Raw genomic sequence first — 21,731 nt, forward strand, 5'->3', positions numbered from 1 at the left:
ATTATTTGGGGATGAAGGTCCATTTGTGATTTATTTCCCCGCAAGAGATTTTTATCACTCAGGACCTCATTACAGTGGTCATTTTTTGAACTTTGACCCTGAAGAAGCACTAAGGTAGCGCTAGGAAGCACAAGGAAGCGGGAAGCTGATCTTTGGTGAGGAAGGATGACGGAAACAAGGATGTGTCGATTGCTCCAGCGCACATCAGAAGTGGCAGTCGATGTGGGACGCACGGGAAAGGGATCGGGTCACAAGGGAGGTGGAGAATATCATTAGAAAACTTATCTTGGCAATTTTATTTTTCTCTGCTGAAACAGAGTAAAGGCTGGAGCGACCAGAGAGCAGGACGACAGCAGAGTAAAGGTCACGAACCCTCAAGGTTTAAATACAATCTCGGCTACAAGATTGATGAGCACGGCTCGTGGATTAGAAACGAGGGAAAACGACAGCAACCTTAGAGACTGGAGACAGCACGTAGCCAGCAACAGGATGCGAGCCTGATGCAGAGAGAGCACTTTGCTGCCGCTGCTGCGATTTATGACATCCCCCCACGACAGGGGGAAACCGCGCTGGATGCGGAGCAGCGAGGGAGAGGAAGCCGCCGGCGCGCTGCACTAAGGGAGGGCTGGCGGCGGTAAAGTTTGGGCAAACAAAGGTCAAACAGGCGGACGCGAGGCAGCGGCGCTGCAAAGTGACTCAGCCGGCCGAGACATCCGCCGGGGAGCGGCGGGGCTGCCCCGCAGACGTGGGCTGTCCCCAGCCTCCAAGGCTGATACATCCTCGTTTTCCCTACGTGTCTGATCTGTGAGACGCACGCCCATGGCATGATTTGGCAATGTGGGCGCGTTTGTGATTTATTTCCTCCGTGAGAGACTTTTCTTAGTCAGAACCCCCTTACAGTGGCCGCTGCTCATTTCTGCCCCTGAAGATGCGCTGAGGTAGCCACAAGGAAGAGGAGAGGTGATATTTGGTAAGGAAGGATGACGGGACTTGTATAAGTAAGGGTACGGCTCTAGTATATCTCGGAAGTAACACCCGATGCGGGACGCATCGGAAAGGGATGCGGTCACAATGGGAGGGCTAAGTACCCGCTAGCAAAACTTATCTTGGCAATTTTATTTTTCCCTGCTGAAGATGGAGAAAGGCTGAGTGACCTCCAGCGGCTGAGCTCCCGCGCCGGGGGAGCAACAGGCGGAGCGGCGGCGGGGACGGAGGGCCCGCTCCGGACATTCCCGCCCCCCGGGACCGTTACGGCCGTTACACCTCTCCCGCTCTCGGACCGATTCAAACTCGGCAGCGGCGCCGAGAGGGAGCGGGCCCCTCCCGGTGCCCGCCAATCCTCTCGCCTGCCTCCCTCCCCTTTCCCCTCCCTCTCCCCCTTCTCCACGTGAGGCGGACGGAGAGTTTCAAGCCTCCCCGGCGCGGCGCAGCCCCGGGCCCGGCCCCGCCGCGCGGCGAGGGGGGGGGCGGGCGCGCGGGGGGCGGGGGGCGGCGGGAGCGGGGGGAGCGCGAGCCCCCCGTCCCCCCGCGCGGGCAGCGCGAGAACAAAGAGTTCTCCCCACCCCTCCCTTCCCCCCCCGCACGTGGGGAGCGAGGCCGCGCCCCTCGCCCCGCCCCTCGCCGCGCCCGATTGGCCCGGCTGAGCCCCGGCCGCGTCCGTCCGTCCAATGGGGGCGGCGCTCCGCGCTCGCCAATGAGCGCGATGGCGATTGGGCCGGCGTGTTTGGCGCTCGGTCCGGGAGGGTGAATCCGGCAGCCGGAGGCGGAGGGAGGCAGAGCGGGAGCGCCGAGCGGAGCTGGCGGCGGCACCGGCGGGAGCGGCGGCGGCGCGGAGCCGGGGCGGCGGGGGGGCGGGTGAGTGAGCGGGCGAGCGAGCGAGCGAGCGAGCGACACCTCGCGGGCTTGAGGCGGCGGCGGCGCCGGGAGCGGCTATTTATACCCGGGTCCTTTGTCATGGGGGAGGGGAGGAGAGGAGGGGGCGGCAGGGAGGGAAGGGAGGATGGGGGCGGCGGCGGCGGCAGCAGCTCCCGGGGAGCAGCCCTGTCCCCATCCCGCGGGGCTGCGGCGGGCAGACACGCGGGCTCCCGGCCGGTGACAGCTAGAGGGGGGAGACATGGAGTCTGGAGTGCCCTTTGTCTAAGTTGGCTCCGTCCAGCCCGGCCGGCGGCTCCGATCCCCGCCCGGCGAGGCGCAGACCCGGGCTGGGGGCGAGCTCGCCGTCACTCCTTCGAAGGGCGGGGGGTGGCGGGAGGGAGAACGGGGGCAGACCCGGTGGTTCCCTTCGCCTCCTCTCCGCTCCAGCCGGCGGCACGCGGCGGCGGCTCCGGCGCGGGCAGAGGGAGGTGTGCGTGCGTGTGTGAGCCCGGCGCACGCCGGGCAGGGGAAATCCGTGTGCCCGCCGGTGGGCAGCGCGGCACGCAGCTCGTTCCTCTCCTCCCGGGAGGCTGGGACAGGTCCGCCCGGGCTCCCGGAAGCCGGGGCCAGCCGGGCGGGGAGGCTGAGCGCGCCCGGGCCGCCCGCCCGCACCCGCGGGACGGCGGGGCTGGGCTGGGGGCTCCCGCCTCGGCTTTGGGGCGCTCCAGGCTCAGGGAGGGAGCTCAGAAGGGGCCAGGGGGGAGCTCGGTCTGGCGGCCGCTCCGGCGAACTTCCTAATCGTGGAGAACACCGTGCGATCCCGATCTTCCAGAGCGCCGGGAGAAAGTTCATAAATAGCTGAAAATTCTGGGGTTTTGGGTCTCATATCGCCAAGTACGGCGATACGGAGCACTGTTTAAAGCTAGGGTGTCTGGGGAGGTGCGAAGGAGAGTACTGAGCTGAGCCATCCGTGAGCAAGGAATGTGTGGTTGGATAAAGAAATCGGTGTGTTGTGGCATCATGCACATGTATTTAACATTACCAGGTCTTCGTGGTGATTCCAAATTTGTTATTTATACACGAAAGAAAAGCAATGCGTGCACAGATGTGCGGCAGGAATGGGACAACACACTTGTGCATACTTTCTAACTTACAAAGCAACATACTGGTTTTATTGGAGCAAGAGAAAAGTTTTTTTTCATTTTAAAGCTGGAAGTTCAGATTCTTATTCTCTCAGATGAGAAGCATGTAACAGTTTGGAGAAGGTAATTTAATTCTAGCAAGGATAGGTTTGTCTTTGCTTAAGTCTAGCAACACTAGTTTCAGCTATTGTGAGTTTGGTTCTTACTAATGGAGATTTCAGCAAAGAGTTTTTACCAGCACGTTTAGTATAATCTTCACATCTAAGTGGGGATTTATCTCAAAGATAAGTTAATTTTTTTTTAGGGGTTGGCACATTCGGATTCTTTATGCAATTTATAAAAATTTGAAGGTCATTCCTTGTTTGTCCCCAGTGTCTATATCAAATTGAGAGTCCCGGGAATGTTTATTTGTGGTAACAATAAAGCATCTGCAGAAGGGTGAGTATTACTTGTACATAGTGTACTATAACTAGGCTCACTAGTGATTATTAAAATGTGAATATTTGAAAGCTACTAAGTCTTTCAGAAAATGCACTTCCAGTATTTTAGGAGATTTAACTCAAAAGTTTTCTGTGATGTGTTGAATATTTTTAAGAGCTAGTACTTTTACAAAGTACTGAATAAAAAAGTCACATTTCTTGTTCTGGAGTTTCCTTTGCAAGAAGCAAAAAGGAAAAATATTTTTTTCCTTCCTCCGCCTCCTTGAGAAATGAAAGTAACAATTAAAGTTAAACAACCTGTGCAGAAATCTGTGACAGTATAATGTTCCATGAGATGCCAACTGTTATTTTTGTCTGGAACTTTGGAAGGATTCAAGACTTTAATTTAGGAGAAAAATTGGGAAGAACTTATGAGTTCTTTCATAGATTTTTTAATATGTAATTTCACCTTGAAAAATGGCAGATGCTGGAACTCTGCACCTTCAAAAAGTCATAAAATGAGCTGAAGTGGTGGTGTGTGAGCCTAGGCCAGAGACTTGAAATTCAACCTCAAATTTTTCCCCCCGCTCTGTTTTTTTCCTTTCTTGCTAAAACTGCCAACAAGCTGAAATATGGTGATTTCTTTGAAGACATGCTTTCAAACTGGTTTTTGTTTGTTCTGTAACATTGCAACCTTCATAGGTGACATGTAAATATTCCTGTGCTGCTTCTTACCTGCAAAGAAACTTTGGCTTAGGGAGAAGGGGATTTTTGTAGTGCATTATTGAATGCATGAGCTGTATTAGATACAGAGTGAGTGCAAGCCCCTTTCTGTAAATAAGCTTATGTCAGAATAAGCTACATCTAGAATCCAGTGCCGGACAACATTGCTCCCGGGAAAGTTGGTTCACTCTAAAATTCCTCTTGCAATTAGTCAAAAGAAGTGCTCTGTCACCATTTACAAGACAGTTCAGCTTCTGTAGCTGTATAGATCATGTATGTGTTTTAGTAAGTTCACAGCTGTAATGGTAAAACTGAATAACAATTTTAGATGAAGGTTCTATATTCATGTGATTGAACAGTGAGAGTTAATTTTTAAAAATGGCTGCAACACTGACAGAAGGCACATTTAATAAATGTCTACTTTGCATTGTGTTTGAGCAAAAGTGCTGTGGAAAAACTTTAGTGTTGGCTGTAATTTGGAAGTTCTGTAATTCTACTGTTAGTACTTACAGATGGATCTTAGCTGATTTGAGGAAAAGTATCTGTGAAGCTTTAGGGGGAATAATGTTTTCCCCAGCAGGGATGCTGAAAATCTCAGGAACAAAACCAGAACCTGGCCTTTGCTAAGCAAGGAAGTTCACTGAGTCGATAAAGTAATTTTGGCAGTATTACTTATCCAAGCAAAATTCACTTTACCAGATTTTTTTTAAAGAGTGAAGGAAATGAGCTGCGTACTGCAAATACAATTCTTAATGATTTGATGTAGGCGTTTGTGTAACACTTACATTAACAAACAAGACCACTGTTAAAAGAAGCTGTTGGACAGTAGCAGTAGGTTTATTTTAATGTTGAAGCTGCTTCCAGCCTTCTGTTCCTTCCGTCAGCAAGGTCCATGGAGAGTTGTGCTGGGCCTGTTGAAGTGGTGTCTGATTGAAGACAGCATCTGTAAATGTATCTATCTATAAATGTATCTACACATTTAACACCTAAGTGTATGACTTGTACAACTGTTCTGAAGTGGCTAAGTCAGTCTTTAAATGGATGAGTTACTCCAGCACTGACATAGTTTAAGGAATAATTTTAGTTAAAGTAGCTATGTCTGCGAGGAGAACAATGAGGCAAACTAAAATCTTGTATAAAATGTACCCAAACCAGCAAAATCTTGTATAAATTGTATGCAGAAGAGAGAGGGATGCTTCACAGGGGGAATGGTGACAACACTTGTTATAAGGTAGTCAAATGCTCAGGTTTATTTTTTAGCTGAGTATATGCCCAAGGGATATACTTTGTTGAGCTAAAGATTAAAAGGAAAACAATGTACAGAATTACTAAGTAGGTATTCTATCTGTTCTCACAAAGATCAGTTAAAGACTTTGGGATGATGGAGTGTAGGTCTATTTACAGATGAGGTGATGCTAAAAATTTATTGAGGGACAGTTCTATTGTGCTCCAAGCAAGAAAAAGGGAAGTTTTCTAAAACATGCTGCTTTCTGTAACTGATAGTAGTAGGCAGTTTGATTATACACCTAGATTTCCACTAAGATGGATCAGACTGTGGACTTGGTTCTGAATTAAGAGGTAAAGTAACACTACTAAACTTGAGTAGAGGCAACTATTAAGAAGAGTGAAATGTGTAATTTGCATATAAAATTGACAAATTGAGCTTTCTTAAAAATACTAAAAAAGAAAGGAATTTTAAAATATATAATAAATTATTTAGCCACAGGTTTGTAAATGGATTGAAATTTAAAAATATTGAGAGGGAAGAGGATGTCCTTGCTGTGTCCACAAAAAAAAAACCAAAACCAAAAAAACCACTCAAACAACACTCCCCCAAATTAGTGTGGATCATGCTCTCATTTAAGAAAGCTTTTGACTACCTGGCTGAAGCTTGGACATAGGATTTTTCATTTATTGTGCCTCTGCTCCGTTTGTAAAAATTGCTGTTGACTTGGAATGATTTATAATGCATTCTCTGCTTCCTATCTAGTGGTAAAATCAGTAGTACTCTTAAAGTAAGAAGGCCATTTGGACATTTAGGTACATACTGTGCGTGATCTGAATGCTGTGGATAAAAATAACAGTGTAATGGTGTGAGTGGATCAGCACAGTGTTGTCATTTGCTTGAAAATGTGATGTGGTACTTCCAAAGCTTCTAATTGGGATATATATGATTTAATTAGCAAATGAGGTAAAACTGGTGTCTTACTGTGTGCAAATAAAGACTTCCTTGATACACAATTACAGAATACTCCAGAATTTGCTATTAGTTTTCTTTTTTTGTATATACATATGGTGCCTGCTTGAATAACATTGGATGTGTAATTATGCTAGCAAAGTAATACAAATTGCAGTTCACATCCTAGGCTTTTTTGGTTATGAACTGAAAATAAATCTTTATAGGAGGGTATGATTTCTTTATATTTTTAAATTGTTTTTTGATCTAGAACCAGGCCTATTTCCCTTGTCAGTTATTTGTTGTATCTGGCTTCTTTCCATTCTGCCTTTTACATGGTTAGTTCGGTTTTTCCTGCCATGCATTCTCTATTCACAGCCTGCGTGTTCAGTTTAAATCCCAAAGCCATCAGATGTAATTTAAAGAAACAAAGTATTTGAAAGGAAGGAAACTCAAATCTTATAACTCATATATAATTTTAATGTTTTTAATGTGTGCTGGTTTCCTTTTCATGTTTCTTAGCATGAGTGGATCTGGCAAGCTTTATATTTTTGGTGTGTAGTCCAATTTCGTTTTTACTAATAAGATAAAAAATTCTAGAGCTGGAATTAATTTTGCTGCTTCTGTAAGAAGTCGTATGGATGTGTGTTATAGATGCATGATTTACCTGTGGAACTGTACCATGGCAAATGGATTAAAGTGGGTATTATTGTCTCTTTTTTAGTGTTACAGTGTAAATTCTGTCCTTTGTGATAACTTGTTCCTGTTGTATGTCCGCTAGTTTGTGCCATGTTTCTAGTGAGTATTTATTGCCAATGTGTTTAGTGCAAAGCTAAAGCCAGTAATTACTGGAAGAAGAGATCGACATACATTGTTTTATTCTTAACATAGCTTAACCATTCCTGGGGGTTAAACTATGTTAAGAATAAAACAATGGATATACATGGTTGCTTTGAAGCGGGGAGACATAAGGTCCCAATACCTTATTTAGTATTTGCAGTTCTCTTGGGAGATGTTTTCTTTTTCACTGAAGGATTGTGGAGTTTTTGGGGGTTGCATGTTGGGGTTTTTTTCTCTTTTACCTTTTTCTTTGGTTTTTTCCAAGATAAACTGTTTCTAATTAGTTTTCTGTATTAAGTCAAGCTTCTGGAAAAGTAGTATCTGTGGGTTTTTTTTCATGTTTAAGCAACATCTAATATAACGTGCAGGTGGATTTATCACTGTATACCTTACACAATAAGGATGCCATACATTAGACCCAGTTATTTTGTGAAATTTTAAATGATTGTTTTTTAAGTAACTCTTACAGTTACTTTCATCATTTGAAGCTCATTTTGGAATCATTCAGGTAAATGGCAAATACCAGTTCAGCTTCAATTTGCCAGACTGCTCTACAGTAAATTCTGCATATGTGGAAGTGTATTGTCTTTCAAAGTTAAGCTTTTAGGCTATTTGCCTAAGCAGGGAAAGAGTATGGAATAACTATTGAACCTGAATTGTTGTGCATCAGGGTTTTTCCTGTGTGGAGTGTGTGTTGCTTTTGCAGGTATGGGTTGAACAGAAGAACCTGTGCCTATTTTAGTTTTTAGAATATAAAAAGTGTGTCCACAAAACAAGTTCAGGTGGAATAGACTGTGTTCTTCAAATTCACATCATAAATTATTTTTCCTGTGGAGACATGTCTGAAGTGTTTCTAGCAAGAGTTACTTTTTCTGCCAGATTTATCCGGGATATCAAAAAGCTAATTTTTTAAGATATGGAGGTGTTAGGCAACAGAGGTTAATTGGAATGTGTGTGGGAGTCATCTAATTCCTCTGGGTGTCTGTGAATGAGTGTGAAAAGAGAAATTCTGGAGGTATGCATTTGAGCAACTCAAAGGTGAAGCTCAAGGTTTATGCATAAAACTCTTTCTCCTGACAAATAGCCAGGCTTGGTTTGTTGTGAGGAACATGGAATGGTTTTAATTGTGACTTGTAAAAAGTATGATCAAATGCAAGCTTGAAACTTTTTGTTGCTGTGGTGTTGCGTGGAGTTTTAAAATGTTTTATTTGTTTTTTGAGCCAAATAATCTTACTCATCCATGCAAATGTTAGAAGTATTTATAGATGCAGATATCCAAGTGAAAAGTAAATAGTTGCATTACCTGGTGCATGGTGTATGGCTCACGTTGCCCAAAGTGAGATGTCAGTCAGTTTCAGTTACTGCCAATTTGATTACGTCTTTAATATAAAATATTTGGTTATGATCTCCCTGTTCTCTTTTTCTCCTCCCCCCACCCAAGTGGACAACTACTTGAGAACTCCTTGTTTTTATTTCCAAACTGGTATTTTTCTAAAAGTATCAAATGTTGAAATGTGCTGGAAGAAAGTGGTAATGTAGGGAAGTCAGAAGATTTTTTCTTTTAAATGGGTTGCTCTTACTCCTTAAGTGGTATTCAGTAATGATTTAATGTCTGTTTTTACTTCTCTAAATCCTGAAGTGGGGACACTGAAAGATTTTTTTTTAAGGGAAGAATAGCTTTGAAAGTTGCAGGCTTGCTTATACAGATAGAACACTCCAGTATGGATTTATCTTTTAAGGACTGTCTGTAAACAAATTATGTTCTGTTACTTTTTTGTAATCTATTGTTAGATTTGTGTAAGGAAATGTATTGAAAAACTAATTATTTATATTGAAATCTTGTTTTCTTATAAACAGACATAACATTTTTGTTTTTCTCTACTGAGGAGAATGAAACTGAGAAGCATCCATTAGAAATGTTCTAAATGAAGAACTCCCACAAAATGAGATAATGTCAAAATAAATCTGAAGGCAGTGTGCTATTAGGAAGAAAGAAGTAATCAAATTGATGCTCTCCTTCCTTGTCTCATAGAAAATCTGAAATAAGCTTGATTTCTGAAATAAGCACAACAGTGTTGTTGTGGGATCTTGCTCAGGTACTTCATGTTTAATCAACCTATAATTAGTTACACAAAGTTTTAAATGACTGGGGGGTTTTGTCATGACCATATGAGTTCTTGTGGGCTTTCTTAATGATTGTTACTTAAATTTCTGAAGCAGATTGTTTAAGATTATTTTAGGTGTTAAGGAACACAAATCTGATTATTTTCTGAAATGCTTCTGGGAGATCAAGAGTTGTAAACTCTGAGCTGCAAAGTTTTTAACATGCTGGCAGATAGAGTAAGGGGTGTTGAATACTGGCAGTTGCTTTGCTTTGTTAGTTTTCTAATGCAGAAAAATAGAAGATTGTCATTTAAAAAGAGCAAGAAGATAAATTAAGATTTCTCATGTTTTTCCAGGAAGCAAAAAAGAGTGAAGGACCATTTCTTTCTATTTAATATCCAAGAGCTTCTTGATGCCTCATTCTTTCCTTTCTTCCTTGCCCGAGGGAGATTATAGTATCTGCCTGGTCAGTATATAATAATGGTAGAAACTCTTGAGAAGGATTTTAATGCAACATAGCGTTGAACTGTGTATGTGAATGAACTGTTAGGGGAGAAAGCAAGAAACACAATGCTGTGGGAAGCAAACTAATATTTATAATTAAAAAAAAATCAGATGGGGAGCATGATTGAAGAAAACGTGAGCCCTCGAGCTGATATGTTTCCCTCCTGTCTTGTGTGTCAGTAAAACTGAACTGCTCTGACTTAATAAATGCATTAAAAAAAAAAAAGTGATATGAACTGAGCACACCCAGAAACTGATCTGCAGACGTGGGCACATTTAGTACTGTCACAAGGAGTTGAAAATTGGATTGCCTAAGGCCATGGGTCAGTGTCTTTAGGTGGGGCCAGACTGACTGGATGCTCACTTTCCTCAGTCAAAAGCAGCAAGATATTTTCAACCAGAGAACTTCCTTGCTTCTGTCAATGGCTGCAAAAATGCTCCTGCTGTCAGGAGGGAAATGGTAGCACAGGAGCAAGTAAAAGGCCTCCTTTTTGTAGCAATGCCAGCATAAAGTAGGGATGATGCTTGAAAATCAAAGCTGGCAGTTTTTGTCTGATATGCTTGGGCAGTAATGAGGAACTGTGTTTGGAGAGATTACTTTAACTGTTAAAAACAGACTGGAAACAGTAATTGATGAGTGAAAGCATGTGTTATGATCAAGGCAAACCTAAGTCGGGACTTAAATATGCGAAGGGCAAATAGATGCTCCTACCAAATCTGGACCGAAGGTTAGAATTCCTAATATCTAAGATAGGAGCATTCCTATCTATTCCTAGGTGTAGAGTGCAGGATTGTAGCTGCTGTAAAATACTGTATGTAATTATGTTTCATACTGGAGCAGAGAGCAGTGACAGTGAGTCTTTGGAATGGTGATTGGCTGCAGTGGCATTGCTTGGGTAGGGGCTGCTCTCTGTTGACACATCAGTGTCTGCAGCCCTAAGTGGTGTTTCTCCGTTGTAATTTGCTTTTTAATGACATCTCCAATCTCTTAAGTTTTTTATTTTTCATAGAGCATATGTTCATGCTGAAGCTTTTTGTAAGGCCAGAGAACTTGTAATCTTTCATGAAACTGTTGGAGAACATATATGTAACTTAGTGGACAGTAAACCATGTCACATTTGGTTTATGTTTACCATTTGCATCAGAAGTTCCTGTAGAGTATGTATGCAGAAGGGTTCATCAGCCTTGTTATCACAAGAAGGCTAAAAATCAGCCATTTAGAGGAAATTCTGACACACTGCTTAGCTCAGATTCAAGGTATTGTCTATGTTATAATATTTTAATAACCACTCCAGTGGTAACTAGTTTTGGTTTGGGAAATAATTCTGCAAATAAAAATATAGTCATTATAGTTAATAAGTTAGTTTCAGAGTAGTACTACTACAAATAAGTAGTTTAATTGTATTAAATATGTCATGAAACTGTACTCTTAGTTCACTGAAATAGCCTCTCGTACATAGCTGTAAGAGAAACGGCTGTGCACAGTCACTTTGTATATGATAGATCAAGGTAGTACATCATGACCAGGTGTGAAATTGCCACAAAATGGGGAATTTGTTTTTTTTATATAAGCCTGTTTTAAAATTACCTGAAATTCTTACTCAAAAGATACAGGAAAGCATCTTATTAGTATTGAGTATCCTGAAATATTAATTGGTGGCTATTAACTTAAAGAGCTAGTGGGGTAGTAACAAGGTCCAAAAAACCATTGTGCTTGGGAAGAAATAATTGAGGCGGCACATGTTTCAACACATTTTGGAGAAGCAAATCACAGAATAGTTGCTTATTGTGAATGCGACTTACACTTGACTCACTTAGTGATTTCTTCTAGAATATGTTTAAGTTAAAAAATAAAAAGTGGAAAAAAGCCAAACCAAACCCCGAACCAGATGACAACTAACCATTTAATATACCAGGGTAGAGATCAGCCTTCTAATCTTAAGTATGCCAAATGCAAGCTAAGGCTCTAGTCACTTAAATGGCAGAAAGTAAAAGGTCTGACAAAAGTGACACTTCAAACGCACAAAGGTTGGACTATAAGAGAAGCAGAACCCCATTAGGATATGAAGACAACTAATTTGAAAGTAACAGCCCTTTATATGTGGTCTTTTATTTATTTTAAACATAATGTTCAGTTTAAGCATTTTAGTTAGACTACTTTCTTAATTAGTGAAGAAATTTCCAATCTTTTTTAATTACAGTTTCTGAGAGAAAGAGCTGAAAGTTCCAACTGTACTGTTCAGATAAGGCATCTTTCAAATGAACCAATACATGGAATAGTAGTGGGAAGGAGTGTGTGAACTAACTAGTTGATGGAGTTGTTGAAGGAGACTAATGTTTCTACTGATTGTAAGAATCAGTGATTGTAGAATTCAAGAGTTTAGTCTGATTAAGCTCGTAAGCATTTTAATTCACAAATTATTGTTCCTTTAATGGTAGTGTTTTTCACATTGTGTCTGTAGCAGATTGAAATACTGAGAGTGTTAGTGCTCATTGTTTTCATCTTTTGAATATTAACTGAAATTTAAAAGGCAAACTCCTTGGCATGAGCTTTAGAAATAGTGTGGTCCTTGTTTTGAGATGGTGGGCCCAGCTGAAAGATATATTGACTTGTAGAATAGTTTTAGATCTAGAAATCCTCTGATCCAGTCTCCAACTTGGGTTAGGCCAACACTGAAATAATATTTTCCAGACCACTTTTAAAATGTTTTCAAGAGTGGAGATTCTGACACCTCTGTTAAATACATTCCTATGCTGGACCACACTCACTGTGAAGAATTTTCTTCCTATATTGAAATGAAATCCCTTATTGAGTCTTGTCTGTTGCCTCTTATATTTTCATTTTAGTATAGATTAGCATGTTTCAGTAGAAGAGCTAGAACAGTACTCAAATTCTGTGATTGTCTGGGTTTGGCTCCGATTTGTGTGGAAAAGCAAGCTATTCAGGGAGTTAATTCCATTATGTAGTGGTTGAAATTCTCAGAGTGACTCGTCCAGTTTTGATAAGGCCTAGAAACAGACGCTCAGGAGTTTGGGGAGCTTATGTGTGGTATTCTAAAAGAATATTTGTAGGAATAAATAGAACGTGCCTTGAAGCCATTGACTTTTGCTAATACTCGTTGAGTGGCTGTAGTGGGATGTGGAATGTTATGTGGCAGAACGCAATTGAAGGAACCTACACACTAGTTTTTCATCTGTCTTGCACTGACAAGTGATGTAGACAAGCTTGCTGCTATTGTTTGCCACTGACTACATCTTTTCAGAGCAATCTTTGGTTGATGAAGAGATAGCAGGAAGCAGCTTCTTGAAAGCTACTCCTGCAGAAGTAGTTAATGCATTAACTGCATTGATAACACATTGATTGTGCTGTAAAGAACAAAAAACTACGCAGTGTGAATGATATGTTTTACATGGTGTGGAAGATAAATGTTCTAGTCTCAGACAAGTGGATCATATGCTGGATTGCTTTGCTTGCATTGAAGAGGAGAGGTTTTTTTCTGCTTTCCCTTGACTCTGGTGTCATGGTTCTGCTTCTTCCTTGCCAGTTTGGATATTTATGGTGCCAGCATGAGCAGCTTTGGTCCATTTAGAAAACTATGCTTTTGAGTGCAGAAGATATGTAATTTGAAGTAACTGAGCAGCACAATCAAATGTACCATGTTCGCTGTGCAAAGTCAGTCTGAGGTGCTGAGGTAGTGTAGACAGACAATGAAGAGAGGAAATTAATGCCATTTTAAGTTCCCACTTCCTTTCCTGGTTCTAGTTGAGCAGTACACTAGGATGTATTTGTTATCAGCTTCCAAAAGCAAACAGGTAAGTGAATGTGCTGTTTAGTTTTGGTTGAAATGTTGTTCTACAAAGTAAATTCTGTTAGGTAATTACTAATTAGCTAGTAACCATTGTTTATATCAGGAAGGAGAAAGTACACTGGCCTTGGATTTAACAGCAGTTCCAGTGGAGGCAAAATCTTCAGGTTGATGGTACATAACCCCAACAATATTGCAGTGGCAGGGTAGTGTAAAAGGGATTCTACTAATTGAAGTGTATTTTAGTGTTGCAAATACTAATTACAAATAAGTAGCTGTCACAATAATAGGAGCTTCCTTGTAATGAGACTGCTTATAATAAAAGCATGACTATTTGTAGCATCAGACCTTTTGCTTTTGGAGCTGCCATATTACCTGAAAAGCCTATAGCCAGCATCAGACTGTGTTGGTGTGAGTGCTGACAATAAAGTGTCTTGAATGAAGTTGTTACCCATGCCGCAGAACAGGTTTTTAATTATTCTTGCAAGCCAGGGGTTTTCTGCTAACTTGAGGAGGAAAAACAGGAAATATTCTGAATTTTTACACACAGTCATTGCTTCTCAGTTTGGGATTGGCATTGGTACATCTGAGGCTGCTGATGGTTCTCCTCCTTCCATCAGATTAGTTAGTTAATAGTTTTGTCTTTGGTAATAGCCTGTAAAAGTTTCCATCTCCTGAGTGATCAAGAACATTCTTGCAGAACATGTAATCTTGTCAGAACTGATTGTGAGTATTTTGTTAACCACATCATCCACAACCACTGATGCCTGTCAGAGTGAGGAAGACCAGATGAAATATTGGGAGTTACCTGCTTAGATCAGTTAACTGATCATTTTCTTTTAGATACTCCCAAAGAGAACCTGGTACTGGTTAAGCCTTTGTAGGCAAATACAAGCTGCTGGCCTTTACCTGCCCAAAGAGTGGCACAGCTGGCATGGATGGCTTAATAAATGCTTCGTGTTTCTGTTTTTTAAGAATAATTTTTCTGTACCAGTAAAACTGAGTATCAGACGGATGGCATGGTTTCACAAATGCTTGTGTTGAAGCCTGAGCTGTTGCCCTCTCCTGTTTTAGTTCTTTGCCTCTTGTTTCTGCCCCAGTGTCGCCCCTCTGTCCCTCATGTGGATTGAAGAATTCATGGCTTGAACACACTGAACAAACCTGTGGCTGCTGAACAAACTGGCATGTGGAGCTGATATTGTTGAAAAAATGTATTTAAAAACCAAGTATGTTCATTTTCTGGGCTGTTCAGACAGATTTTTTTTTTTTTTGCTTGCCTGACCTAGTTTGATTACAGAATCATAAGCACTTAAGCACTCACAGTAGAGAAGGCTATGTAGAAGTAGAAATGAGTGACCACTGATACAGTGGACTGATGATGTCTTTTCCAGGTCAAACTGACACCAAATAGCATTTGAGGAAGGTAGTTGAACTGATGGTAGCATTTGATGTAAGTTATTTCTTGAAATTAAACTGCTTTTAATGATACAGTACTTCAGCATATGGAATAACAACATGATATAATTTAATATATAAGTATTTTTAGGCATTTCTTGTTTAAAAATAGGTTGAACTGTACTATAAACTTAAAATATCACATTTCTGTGATATAAAATAGTAAAAACACACTACACTTTATTCCCATCTATTTCTCTAATTACTTCTCTAAAAGATTAAATGTGCTGTTGTTGTTTTTGTGAAGTATTATTAAGAAATTATATTAATCTTTCCTATGTTGTATTTCAGAGATAGAGATTTTTGTTAGTTGGTCTAGTTTGGGCTCTGAAATACCCAAGCTGACAGTGGCCTTGGGAATATTTTTATTCCCATGGAAATGAGAACGTGGTATTTTACATAGATAAGTTTGAAAGAAAACCATATTTTGTTTTGCTTTCGAAAATCCAGAAAGCAGAGTGGCAACTATAAAACTTCTGGTCATATCTTCTTGTGTGTTTGCTGTAATAGCACAGGTAAAAAGCCCTGCGAGATTCTGTGAGTGTCATTTCCCCCCCACCCACCTACAGCTTGCATAACTTAATGTGGAAAGACTTAGCAGCTCTGAAATCACAACTGAACAGTTTTTCTTACTTTATTAAAAAAAAAAGACTATTGGGGTTTGAACATATTTTTTTCTATGAATCTCTCTGTGTTATTAAAAAGTCTGATATAAATGTAGAAGACAGATCTGTTAGATTAAAGCATTAATTTATAATTTATTTTCAAGTTAGTGTTTTTTGAAGTCTGGCTGAATGTATGTGTTTTATTGGTTTGTTTTGGTTTTTTTTTTTTTTTCAGGTGCTTGATGGTTGTAGTAAGAGTGCTGGAAACTACTTACTCTGGAAAGATTTAGGCTAGGTTCATGGACTGTATTATCTTGTTTTGGCATTTAGGGTGCTTGAAACAGAATACTAAAAGGAAATATCTAAGAGTTTCTAAGCAGTTTAGTTTAACTTATCTGAAAAATAGTTAGCTGCAGTTAATCGTTTTATTGTATTGTGCTCTGTAAAATACTGTCACAAAAAAGATTTTAGTTCTTTATGAGATAGTTTGGTAAAGTTAACAACTTCAGGTCTAAGCTTAACTCATTGAATTTTGATACTTGAAATGCATTCTTAATGGGAGTATTTGGTTTTTTTCTTGTTTTCTAGCAAGTACTGAATTTTTTTGCAGGCTAGTGGAAAAATGTTGTTAATCCTTTCTGTTGCTAAAATTCTGCATTTTTGGGTTGAATGTGAAAGTTGTCCTAAATTCTGCTGCCTAAATAAATTTTTTTTTGGTTTGTGAAAAAACAGAAGGGTGTGGTAGGGTGTGGTTGGCTTTCTTTGGTTTGTTTTTTTTTTCCTCTTTAACTTCTGTAGATGCTTGAAAGTGCTCTGTGTTGACTTCAGGTAGGGTTTATTATATAATAATTTGTCCATGAGTAAGATTGCATAAGCTTAGGCTGAAAGACTTGTATGCTGTCTGGATCTGATAACAGCTTACAGCTAAAGAGCATGCCTGCCACTCCAGAGCACACTGATGTATGAAACCAGTGCCTGTTTGTGGTTTCACTGCCCGCACTAGTTTTTCTGTAGTGTTGGCCTGATTTTCTATAAAATTCTTCCTGCTTTATAGTTGTGCAGAGGATGCCACAGCTGTGGATGGGATTGTGAAACTCATCTGTGTGTCCGAAAACAATTGCAGTTGTGAGTTTTTATTTATCATTGGTCAATTGTATGTATTTAATGAGCTGTACTGGGGTGAAAATGAAGAGTTGGGAAAGGTGGGATGATAGTAAAGTGCCATTGATGCTGAGGAAGTTACTTTGGTGAGTATCTTCATGATGTGGTGTTGACTCTAATTTAGTAAAGGTATAGTATTTGAAATGACAGCTCCTGCAGCTAGCTCAGGTGCAGGCTTTGAGCTTTCCAGTCAGTGGCAGTAGGTCACTGTAGGGCTGTGGGCAGTGCTGAAGGTGAGCTGGAAGGGAGATCAAGCAGCACTGTGCTATCGTCATTGAGCTGGGTCCTGAAGTTAAATACATTCCTTTGGTCCTCCAGCTTCTGAGAAGAACTTGTGAAAACATTTGGCTTTCTAGGACATAGAAGCAGTACTTCTTGCCTCCCTGGCCATGCCCCGTCTGAATTATTTTATACCTTCATTACTCTCCCACTGCTCTAGGCATCAAAAAACTCCATGATTACTTATTTCATTGTTCTATTTGCATCAGATTTCAAATGCAGTTTCTCTACTGGGTTTTATATTCTCCTCCAACCTCACTGTCCCCTCACTCTCTGCACTGAAACTGGTGGTTAAGAGTGCTCTGAAGTACTGTATTAGATTAGCATATATTTAAAGTATGTGAATAACCTTATGAGTGTAGATTAATTCACCAAAAAAGACCTTATAAATTATACTATACTGTACAAAATATGTTTCTATTAATAAATATCTCCAAATAGGGATCCTGAGTAGTGGGAAGATAAGAGAAGTTTAAAATACTGTGCAATATTAAGCACAATTGCAAACTAATAGTGTTCTTTTAAAAGGGCAGGGCCCCTCATTTGTTCTCCCATGCTTCTTAGTTGAAAATTTTCATTAATTTATCTTTTTTCCTGAAATTTGGCATGGTAGCCAGAGGAGCTTAAATATAGTTTTTGACAGCTGTATGACTGTTTGAATAGGCTGCCTAATTTAGAGAATGATCTGTGTGCTTGTCTGTCACTGATGGATATTGCCAAAATGATCAAAGAAAAATAGGACGTTGTCTTTAAATAAGGCTATTTCTGTGTTCTGTAGGCAAAACGGGAGCAATTTGAGCTGAAATTGTTCTACACTTCATTGTCTCATTGTGAGTCCTAGGTGTATTGTACACAATTTGTCTGCTGAAAGTAAAGGTTGCCTGATTTAAGCTTATAGGCTTAAATTGAATGAATAGGCTTAAATATGAATTTTCTTAAAAACTTATTCTAAAGCTGTTGGTCTTGTACAGAATTATGAAATGCTCAGCAGGGTTTCTTTAAAAAACAAATGTATATGCTTTAGGACACTGACATTTTTTGATTTTCATTTCCAACTATGCAAGTATGAGTAGAAACTGAAAAGAACAGCTATGTCTTCATTTCTATTTTCTTGTATGTTTTTCTTTTAAATTTGTGTTTAGGTGGCTTTATTATGTCTCATTCCTATACCCTCTTATTGTTCTCCTTAAGAGGGGTTAGTTTTATCATTTTTTTTGTACTTGGTGGGGGTCTGGGATACCATTGGTCCTTTCATTAGTATAATAATTTCCTTTCTTTGTCATGGTATTTGAGTGATTGCCCAGTGTGGAATGAGACAGCCCATAGTGTTCCCTCTTCTGCAAAGAGGGTCCAGGGAGTTATGGCAAGGTTTCCCTCCTTACTGTGATGCCAGGTGAGATCTGTCTGTTTTAGCTGAGGTTGTGCATGGAAGTCATAGTGAATTTTGGGAGAAGAGCTTTCTCTAGAAACAGTATCACTGCTTTGGAGTTGTGCTTGCTTTCTTTGTATCTTTTCTGGATAGGCAATACTCTGCCCATAAATAACTTAATAACTTACTTGACTGCTACATAGTGTTTTTTTTTTTTTTTTTTTTTTTTTGACTAGAGCTTCTCAGGACTTTGGCAGTTAGATGGTTTCTCTGGACCATTTTGATCAAAAAGATTAAAAAAATGGGAAAGAATAAGATTTTAAAACAATACCAACAACTAGTGGGATTCAGAAGGGGAAGTGGGAACAGGGCCTAACGGCTCTTGGAATCAGACTATTGTGCTAAGATAATCAGCATCATGTTTTATTTATTACATGGAAACTGTTTCAAACTGTGCTGTCTTAAGACAGACTTCACTATTCTCAGACAGATGGGATTTAGCTTTGGCCAGTTCGGCTCCTGTAGGGAGTATTCTGAAACTTTATATGTAAAGTTGGCTAGTTCTGACAAATTGATTTTAACATTCACTAGCTTCTCTGCTCTGCAGTCCTAGCTGTGACTCCCATACAATGTACTTTAAGGAAAATGTGCAAGTTTTTTGTTCTGTCTAGCAAGGTGGGATTTGTGTAGTCTGTTACAGTTCAGAGTACTTTGAGCGGTTCTACTCTTTACGTGCACAAGAAAGTGATTTGAGAGAGGTTTGTCTTACACATAGGTTCTAGGCAAGTAGACCACTAGGAGGCTTGAGACAGCATCTACGACCCTGAACTTGCCCCAGAGATTGTTGATGTTTCCCTGAAGTCTTTTAATTCTCCAAATTACTTTTGTTTTCAGGAATGGGAAATAGTGTACAGCACCCTACTTTCATAGTTCTTGTTTTTTGCTCCCCAACACTGGCCATCCTTGCCTGTGAAACTTCTTATCCCTGTTTCTCAGGTCTAGCTTCTTAAATGTAAAATTTTGGTGACAACCTTTGAACTGACATGAGAAATCGTCAATGGCATTTGTCTGTAGTCCTAATGTGGAGATGATAGATCAATTGCAGTATGAGAATTAACTCTGTGAATATGCTCTTCCTGCCCTGCCCCCTGCCTTGGTTTATTTTTATTCTGTACTTTCTTCAGAGATTGGGGACATGTGTTAGCAATACAGTAATTCTACTTTGGTTACATTAGAGTGCCTAAAGACATACAAACACAGTTCACTTGGCTCTGCTGCTCACAGACCAGTAATATATTAATTTTGGCAATCTCTGAAAAGTTTTTACAAGCATGCATCCAAGACACTTTTTTTTCCCTAGGTATAATTTTTCTATACTCTCTGTGCATATGCTTCCTTTCCACTAAGTGCTTTTTCTCTTAATATGGACTTACCATTTAAGATGTAGTTTCTAATTTGTTTTATCACATTGGACTTAATGTATGATGTATATCCTACTGACTGTTGCATATTAACATTTTGGCTTTATGTAGGAGAACTTTTTCTTGCCCTAACTTGATGTAAGCAACAGTGTGGATTTTAAAATTTTCTATCATATATTATTTGGTGCCTTGACTATTAAGTTGTCTGTGCAACAAGTAGCAATGTTGTTCATTACTGGGAAAATGAATAGATTGGATTTTTTTTTTTTTATGGGGTTGTATTTCTCTCAAGTCTTCCTGGGACTGTACTTAAGTTGCATAAAAGAAAGATGGAAATTCTCTTGGGTTTGTCTGTTTGTTGTTGTTTTTAATCCAATTATATGTGATTTCTGTATAGATCTGTTTCTGATGAGCAAGGCTTATCTGGCAATTTAGTTTCAGTCAAGAAAGCTTTTTTTAAAGCCAGAATAATTTGTTATTATCCAGGAACTAGAATAAAAAGAGCTGTGGTTGGGGCAGTATTAGAGTAAGTAAATGAAATTTGTGTTTCAGTTTTATGGGCTATATTATTTCAGTATCATCAGCTGAGCTTTCATTTATCTTTTGAGTTCATTGACTTTTTTCCATGTCTTTTGGCTGAATCATAACTGAAGCAATTTTGATGTTCTATACTGTTACAAATTGAGGTTGTCTGTTATTTAATGGTACTTATTCTATATCTAATTTATTTCCAGTTCACGGGTTGTTTTTCAATATTTTTACTTTGCCTAGTTTAGCATATGATACAGTATCTTTTCTATACTTCATAATGCTTTTATGCTGCTCTTTAATCAGTATCATAGTGTACTTTGAATCACTGATTATCTTGTCTGTGTTCAAACATGAATGGTCTAGGATTATTTTTTAATTATCATTTTATTTTTTATCTTTTGTAACTGCTAGGGTTGTGGTGAATGAGATACAAATGGGTTTTACTTGCTGTCTTGTGCATGGAAGCAGGGTAACTGTGTTTGATGCTTTGTTCTAGATTTATCTCCCTGCGGTAACTTTCTGTCCTTACCCTCTGTCTAGTCAGGTGCATTACGTAGTTATTTGTATCCTGTGTCTTTTTTCCTCAAAGGATGTTTGAGGAAAAATGACTTGGGTTGGAAAGTCTACTATTTGTCGATTATTTTTTCATCCTAAATCTAAAAGTCCAACATTTTTTCTTGCAAAATATTATTTTAAATCTTATTAAGTCTTGCATGAAAATGGGTTCAGGCTTTTATAGACTTACTACCTTTTTGTTCACTGTAATGAATGCATAGTCTTGAGAATAAATAAATTCTGTATTGATTTTTCCCTCTCATCATCATCATCAAGTCTGATAGAACTGAAATCTGACCTCTACAGAACTGCTGAAAATAAAGCAGTAAGCTTCCAGTAACTTGGATAAAGCTGTACTTATGACTGTTAAGGGAGCTGTAGTGTGGGGCCGTGAAGATAGTACTGGGCATTGGATTTGAGGCCAAAGATGACACCTCTGTTCATGTTGACCTGTCTTGATAATTAGAAGGGCGGGAGTTGTTTCTGCTCAAACTGATTATCCTTGTTTGAGAATGTATTAACCCTGGGCAACTGGATGTTCCAGCCTTTCAGTCCATGTGAATGGTATTTTGAGCTATTCAGTGAAATATTGTAGGCTTTATAATGCAGCTTTTGAGAAGAAGCCAGTCTTTGATGTAGTGGTTTAGTTTCAGGATGCTGTCAAAATAGTCATTGCCAGCATAGCTGTAGCATACGGTCCTTGATTTTGAAAAATACAGAGCAGATTGGCATTTCTAGCAATTTGGATTATAGCATAAAAATACAAATTCATTGCCAACAGTCCTGTA

General features: G+C 39.9%; 1 protein-coding gene across 6 annotated transcripts in view; it reads left to right on the forward strand.

Annotated features, from left to right (window-relative positions):
- The first annotated feature begins 672 nt into the window (after nucleotides 1-672).
- The window catches only part of EZH2 (enhancer of zeste 2 polycomb repressive complex 2 subunit), a 50,720-nt gene continuing 29,661 nt past the window's right edge, over nucleotides 673-21,731 (forward strand). For 3 of the 6 annotated variants that reach the window (XM_053956685.1, XM_053956691.1, XM_053956700.1), the window contains exon 1: nucleotides 3,407-3,434. The gene's annotated coding sequence lies outside the window, so the exon portion shown is untranslated. Of the gene's footprint in view, nucleotides 971-1,839; nucleotides 1,855-3,405; nucleotides 3,435-21,731 lie in introns of those variants that run through there. The other 3 variants (XM_053956673.1, XM_053956681.1, XM_053956666.1) reach the window with 3 other exon arrangements.

This window comes from Vidua chalybeata, chromosome 1 (genome assembly GCF_026979565.1).
Source record: "Vidua chalybeata isolate OUT-0048 chromosome 1, bVidCha1 merged haplotype, whole genome shotgun sequence".
Taxonomy (NCBI): domain Eukaryota; kingdom Metazoa; phylum Chordata; class Aves; order Passeriformes; family Viduidae; genus Vidua; species Vidua chalybeata.